Below are 6,764 nucleotides of genomic sequence, written 5' to 3' on the forward strand. Positions count from 1 at the left end.
CGTGGAATATTCTGTCCATTGTTTAGGACATTATCTCTCACGTTTGTATTACCCCCCAAGTTAGGCATACCACTACTACTACTTTGATTTGGTATTGTAGCACCTCCTTGGTTTGAAGTAGAGGGGCCAGCAAGTGGTTCTACCCCTTGACTTATATTTGGGACCGAAGGATTATGTCCTACGATCGTCCTAGTTTGAAAGTGACTTGCAAGAGGTATAGCCGGTTGACATATTTGGCCCACTAACTTGTTCATTGTTTCATTCAACGTCTTTAGTTGTTTGTCCATATTGTCATAGTGTGCATTACCACTTTGTGTAAATCTTTCCATATTATGAATACTTCGAAGATTTACCTGTTCAACGATGTCTTGCGTGAGTTCTCCAAGCAATGCTCGCATGGTTCGAGGACTCAGCTCCGTCATTGGTTCGTAACGGCTGTTACTGCTCTGATTTTGTCCATCTGTTCGTGGAGAGGCATGTTGCTCCTCATATCGCTCGATTACAGACTGGATTCCTCCCTGACTTGCTCCTTCCTTGTCGGATCTCTGAGGCATATTGTTTCACCTTTTGCACTTTCAACACCTAACACCACAGTCCCACTGGGCGTGCCAAATTGTTTCGCGCGGGTTAATTCGCTAACAATTAAAGAGGATCAGACGATTGTGTAAGGGACGAAACCTCTTGATACAAAGTCCCAAAAAGGGGTGTTCTTTTATTGGCGATGAACTTTACAATTGGAAACGAAAAACAACGTGCCTCCAAGGGGCGCAAGCACACGAGTTACAGAAAGGAAAGTGTTTAAGTCTAAAAGCTAAAGAAATGAAAATTACATATTCTCTGTTCGAGAGTTTTGGATTCGGTCCCTTGCTTCTATGTTCTTTCTCCCTTTTATACTTCATAGGCGATTCCTTTGTGATTAACTGCTCTAAAAAACTGCTTGATCGCCCTATAACTACCCACTTTCTTTGTAGTGGCCATTTTGTCATGAAACTGTCCTTTTAACTGCTGCCATTATCTTGCATCGTTCAACCGCTTTCGATTGAACCCCTTGAGTCGTGGAACGTGGTAAGGTTACTTTAGCAACTGCTTCAATAACTGCATTTCTTGATAATCATAATGCGTTATGTTTGTTGATACCTTGGGCGACTTGAAGATTTGGGCGAGACTCTGGGCGACCGTATGCCACTCTATTCGTTCAGACTCTGAGCGACCTGCAAACTTGGGCGATGGCGTTACCGCACTATTGGGCCCCTTATTTGGGCCTTCACCTTGATTCGTTCAATTGGATTTCGTTCTTTGGGCTATCTGATTTGGGGATCCTCAATTGGGCTTTACTCTCTGGGCTGTTCGATTTAGGCTAAATTTTTATGTGTCAACAACTTGATTTTTAAAACTAACTTATTGACTCAATCAAATACTAGAAATAAGGAATTTCTGTAGTAGTGGCTTTAACAGGGTGCGTCTGCGCTATCTCAAGTGCACCGCCAAAGCAGCGTCAGGGTAGTGCAAAGCAGCTATGAGGTGCCTTGGCACAACGCCACAGGGAACATCGGAGGGGCAATGTGCGGGTGCTATTGGGTGCCAAGGAGGAGTCGACAACGATGGGAGTGGCTGATGGCGATGAAGGTGGTGGCCGGTGAGAGAGTGTAGCTCTTGGAGTAGGTTTTTGCAAGCAGAGTGAGCTTCACTACTACGAAGGTAAATGATGGCGGATCTGGGAAGATTTTGTTACTATCAGGTGTCGGAGTCTTGTTGGTCGCAATTTGAGAAAATTTGGCTACGGTCTGGTGTCGAAAATTTTTGGGCGAGTTTTGTTGGTTGTGTGGCTATGATAGTGGTGGTGCAGGCTGTGATGATGGTGGTCGTATTGGCGGCGCTGGTTTTTTTTTGGGTGAGTTTTGTTGGTTGTGTGCAATTAGTGGGAGTGGTGATAGCATTGGCAATGCTCTGAGGTGGTGGTGATGTTAGTCGCGTGATTTTTTTTATTTTTTATTTTTGCGTGGGTTGTCGTAGTGGGGATGGTGTTGGGTGGAAAGAAAAATATTTTTGACCAATTATTTGGTTGATCGTGATTAATGAAATATGTAATTTATAATTAATAAATAATATGTGACCTAAAAAATGTGAAGTCCAACTAAATTTGTTGTTGTGATTTATTGATTTAATAATTTTTTTATCGAGGAATAATTTGTTATCAATTAATTTGATAATTTTTTATCGTGAAATAAGTAACGACTCATAAATTTGTGATTTATGATTGAAAATTATATGTGAATTATTAATTTGATGATTTGCGATCGATAAATAAATTACGACCTATAACATTTGTAATTTGTGATCGAGGAATAATACGTGACTTGTTGATTTGATAAATTGAGACCTATAAAGTTTTTTTTTTTATTTGTGATTGAAAAATAATTCGTGAATAATTAATTCGATAATATGTGATCAAATAGTATAGAATTGTGACCTTAATATATTTAATTAATAAAAATATATTTTAATTAATGATTTCATATATAAAATTTAATAAATATTTGATTTTTGAAGTTTTGAACCTTGTTTTTTAGTTTTGAAATGAATTATACTTAATCTTTTAGACATGAAATTTTCACAAAGTTTTATAATATATTTTTTTAAAATAACTTTTAAGTAATAACCCATGGTTCTTATCGTTGATCCATCGATTCAACCAATAGCCGGAGTTTTAATACCTTGCCCAAATCGATGCTCAAATCAGATCTAATGACTATGATCACAATCTAAGAGTATATGCCTAAAGAAATTAGTAAGTACATGTATATACGGATAGAGTTGTTGTAACTTCTACTATATATGAAGCCTTTGTGGGAAGTTTAGCTTTCTCTTTGCCGGCACGATTTCGATTCGAAACTAAAATTTCCATTTTAAGCATAAAGGTTGTTATATTCATATTCAAATAAAAATAATGTTATTTGCAGTTCTCACTATCGTAATCGTTTTACATGACATATATGTAAATGTTAATAATTTGATGAATAAGACAATAAAAAAACTACCACATTAATACATTAAATTAATGATAGCCACATGTATATTACGTAGGGTAACTATGGTAGTGAATGATCGCAAATAACATTACTCTTCAAATAATGATTGTTAAATATTTAAATTAACATAAAAACAATGAGCCCTAATCGAGCTTCATTATTTAAAAAAACTTAACAGAAAATTAGTAACGAAATTGTTAAAAGGCAGTAAAACTCAGGACTGTTCTTGTATTTTAATCACATATTAACACTCAACTTTGTAGGGTTTTAAATTAAACAAAGGATATCGACTTAATTTTCGTATTAAAAATGATATTCAATATTACATGTGGTCACCGAACGTCATGCGAAATTTCAAATTAATCCTTAAAGTCCGAGTTTTTTTAGTCACAAATTTTTTCTAATATTATTATTATTTTTTTATCAAGGTGTCCGCCTTCGACGACTATTCCTTGAATCTGTGATTCGGCCCCTCTTCACACAGACCAGTTAAACCGCGGGATGTGCCTCCAACTGACCAGGGTCCGAACACCTCTCCAATTGGACTGTCAAAGTGCCTAGTGAGTTAACCTATGTTGCGCCTTGCCTTCCAAAACACTCCTACCTTTCAGAATAAATTTTCCCTTCCAGTATGTGTCTTGCCTTCCAAGAGCCCCAAGAATCGAACCCACGACCTCTGATCTGCCAGCTTTGAGAGAGAAGTGCCCCGAGGGACCTTTTATACATGCATGAACGAGGATGAGCTGAAAATGTGGTGTTTTTAGAGGTGTAAGACAATGGTTGAGTAGTCGATCGATTAAAACTAATATTCTTTTCTGAATTACTTTAACCAACTCAAAACAAATGAGTGACCCGTGTACAATTCTAGATTAATGCATGCTTCTATGTTTTAATTATTTTCTATATGTGCAAATGATTGTGAGTTGAATTTCATGTTTATAGAGGTATAAAATGGGTTAGCTAACTGAGGTTCGAGGTGAGCGGGTCATTATTAGACCCTATCCAGAATTCGACTCGGCTTGAGCTATAAGCTATGCTACGCTTCTGTAGATTGGGGTTTGTGTGAATGTTGTTGTAATTATTATTCTCATAATTCTTCTTCTTAGTACTGTTGGGAAATAATATATGTTAGTGCTGTTGTGAAATAATATATGTGTAGAAAATTTAAAAGGTAAGGGGCAGCTAGCACTACTAGAATGTGAAGCCAGTCCCACTTAATTACCAATTGAGGTTGAATGGAGCTTAGCAATCTATGGTGGGCAAAAATTTGCCACTATGCTTAACAAGGCCCAAGATACCCAACGAGGCCGACAAATAGATCCACTTAATGAGATGCTACCTTTGAACTAGCTTGTAAAGATCAAAAGAACCAGAATCACAGACTAAAACCTATAGGTTACCTTGAAATCGTTACGACGTCACGATCAATGGTCAAATGGCAACTTACTATGTTTAACTATGTTTAAAATACCTTTATGCGGATGCGAAAAGTCAGATTATCTCAACAACGGAGTACATCTAATCTTATCTTATCACTCGATTAGCTAAATGAACAATTATCTCTAAATAACTCTCTATAGAATATATGTGAAGAAATAACAATCTCCAACTTTCATATAAAACAGTTACAATCTAATATTAAGTATCACCACGAATAGATTTCAATGTACACTTAATTACAATAATGTAGCCTACGTTTCATCTAGCTTTCTCTTATACTTTCTGTAAGTATCATTGAACTTGACGGTCAGAGGATTTTTAACTAGCACCACACCGATATCCCCTTGAAATTGTTTAAAGGTTCTTCCTTTTTTTCGTTTCACATGATTGCTCATGACCCAATTATTATGCTCTTCTCAAAATTAAAATCTACAGTCTACACAATTCAATCATATAAGAATAATGCTAGGCATGACATTGCATTGCTGGGAAAAGTGGAGGGAAAATCAAATGTTTTCTTTTATCATGTTACATGAAAGAGTGTAACTCATAATATAAACTCATAGAAAATAGTTATGTGGCTGCTTCGACGAACAAATGTTACCTGAAAAATGGGGTTGGGGCTTTCTCCCCCGTTGTGCCTCCGTTGTAAGAATTAGTATGAGATCTTTTAGGTCCTTGTTTGAGCCCTGTTATTTTTATAAGAATGAATTTTTGAATTGTATATTGATGGGACATGTGTGATTAAAAAATAAGAAAATATTGAATTTGCGTGTAATAACATTTTATTAAAGAATATATGGTTGAAATGATGTAAAAAATACTGTTTAAGAATTTATTTTTTGAAAGAATGAGGCTCAAACAGGGGCTAGATATAGTGCTTGTTTGGTATGAATTTTGTTAATTAATTTTTTGACTGTTAGAGATAAAGTGGGTCCTATCTGTGAGAGAAGAATTCAAAAATGACAGCCGAAATAGTGAAATAACGGTAAAAAAATTGATGTTAATTGGATTAAAATATCTACCAAACACGTTCATAGACTTAAGAGGAAAACATGTAATAGGTATTCAGATAGCCAAAAATTTCCAGAGACATGCTTGTTTCGCTTTATGTGTATTTATAGGTGACTGGAGCCATTTAAATGTTGGGAGGTTATGGTGCCATGTGTCCTACCTAGTCTCTTTCACTACCCCACATTCTGAGTGGGAGACCTCCAACTATCCACCAGTTGGTTGTGTTAGTAACAAACGTTAAGCGATCCTATCAATCTTATTGATGATTTTATGGCTAAATGTTGTGTCGATCGCGAAGTGGTAGGTAGCCTCGTAGTGGTTAACGGGTCAACATAGACGTAAAGGGCCTCATAGTGGTCAACGGCCTAGCGTTGACGTGGAGTGTTTATGGTGGTCGACGGCTCAGCATAGATGTAGAGTGCTTATGATGGTCAACAGTCCAGTGTTGACGTAGAGTGGTTATGGTGGTCAACAGCTCGGTATTGACATAAAGTGCCTCAATTTGTTGATCATCATAGACGATTATTAATGTCATCCAGTATCATAATATAATCCACAATGTACTTGTAGCAACTTTGATTATACTAGTCAAAAGTAAACATGCGTTGCACGTTGTTTTGAATTGCTTTATAAGTGTCGTAAAAATAATATTTGAAGTTACCATATTTTGGGAGATAGTTGTGAAAAATTGTTGATGTGAAATGAATTTTTTATTCAATGAGAATCTCTTTGTACACTATATTTTTTGTATGATTAGAGGTATCGGACTTAAGTAAAACCTATTGTTCACAATAACCTGCTTTACATAAGCATTTTGACATTGATAAAAGAATTAATATTGCAAGTTCAACACCTTTAATGTTGACTAAATTATAATAAATTACTATTAATTGAAGGATGGATTCAAAATTATTAAATATACCAGAAACTAAGTCTTCGGATTAGTAAGATAAAAGTTTTTTTTCCTTTTTTCCTTCCTCTGATCTCCGCACTATCTCAAATTCTCACTATCAATTTTACTTGTAAAAATATGAAAGTCAAAAACATAATATCCTATAAGATAAATTAAAGTATTAACGATAAAGCAAAAGACTTATAGAAACAAATAAAGATATGTAGGAGATGAAATATTTATGCCATGTCAGTATTTGGATCTGGAAGATGAATTTAGAAATATTAACTATAAGGGTCATCATAGTAAATATATTACCTCCTCGTCAATTACGATGAGCTTCAAAAAATCCAAATTTTCATTATTGTTGGAATAAGACTCAACTAAAC

Source organism: Olea europaea, chromosome 11 (genome assembly GCF_002742605.1).
Source record: "Olea europaea var. sylvestris chromosome 11, O_europaea_v1, whole genome shotgun sequence".
Classification (NCBI taxonomy): domain Eukaryota; kingdom Viridiplantae; phylum Streptophyta; class Magnoliopsida; order Lamiales; family Oleaceae; genus Olea; species Olea europaea.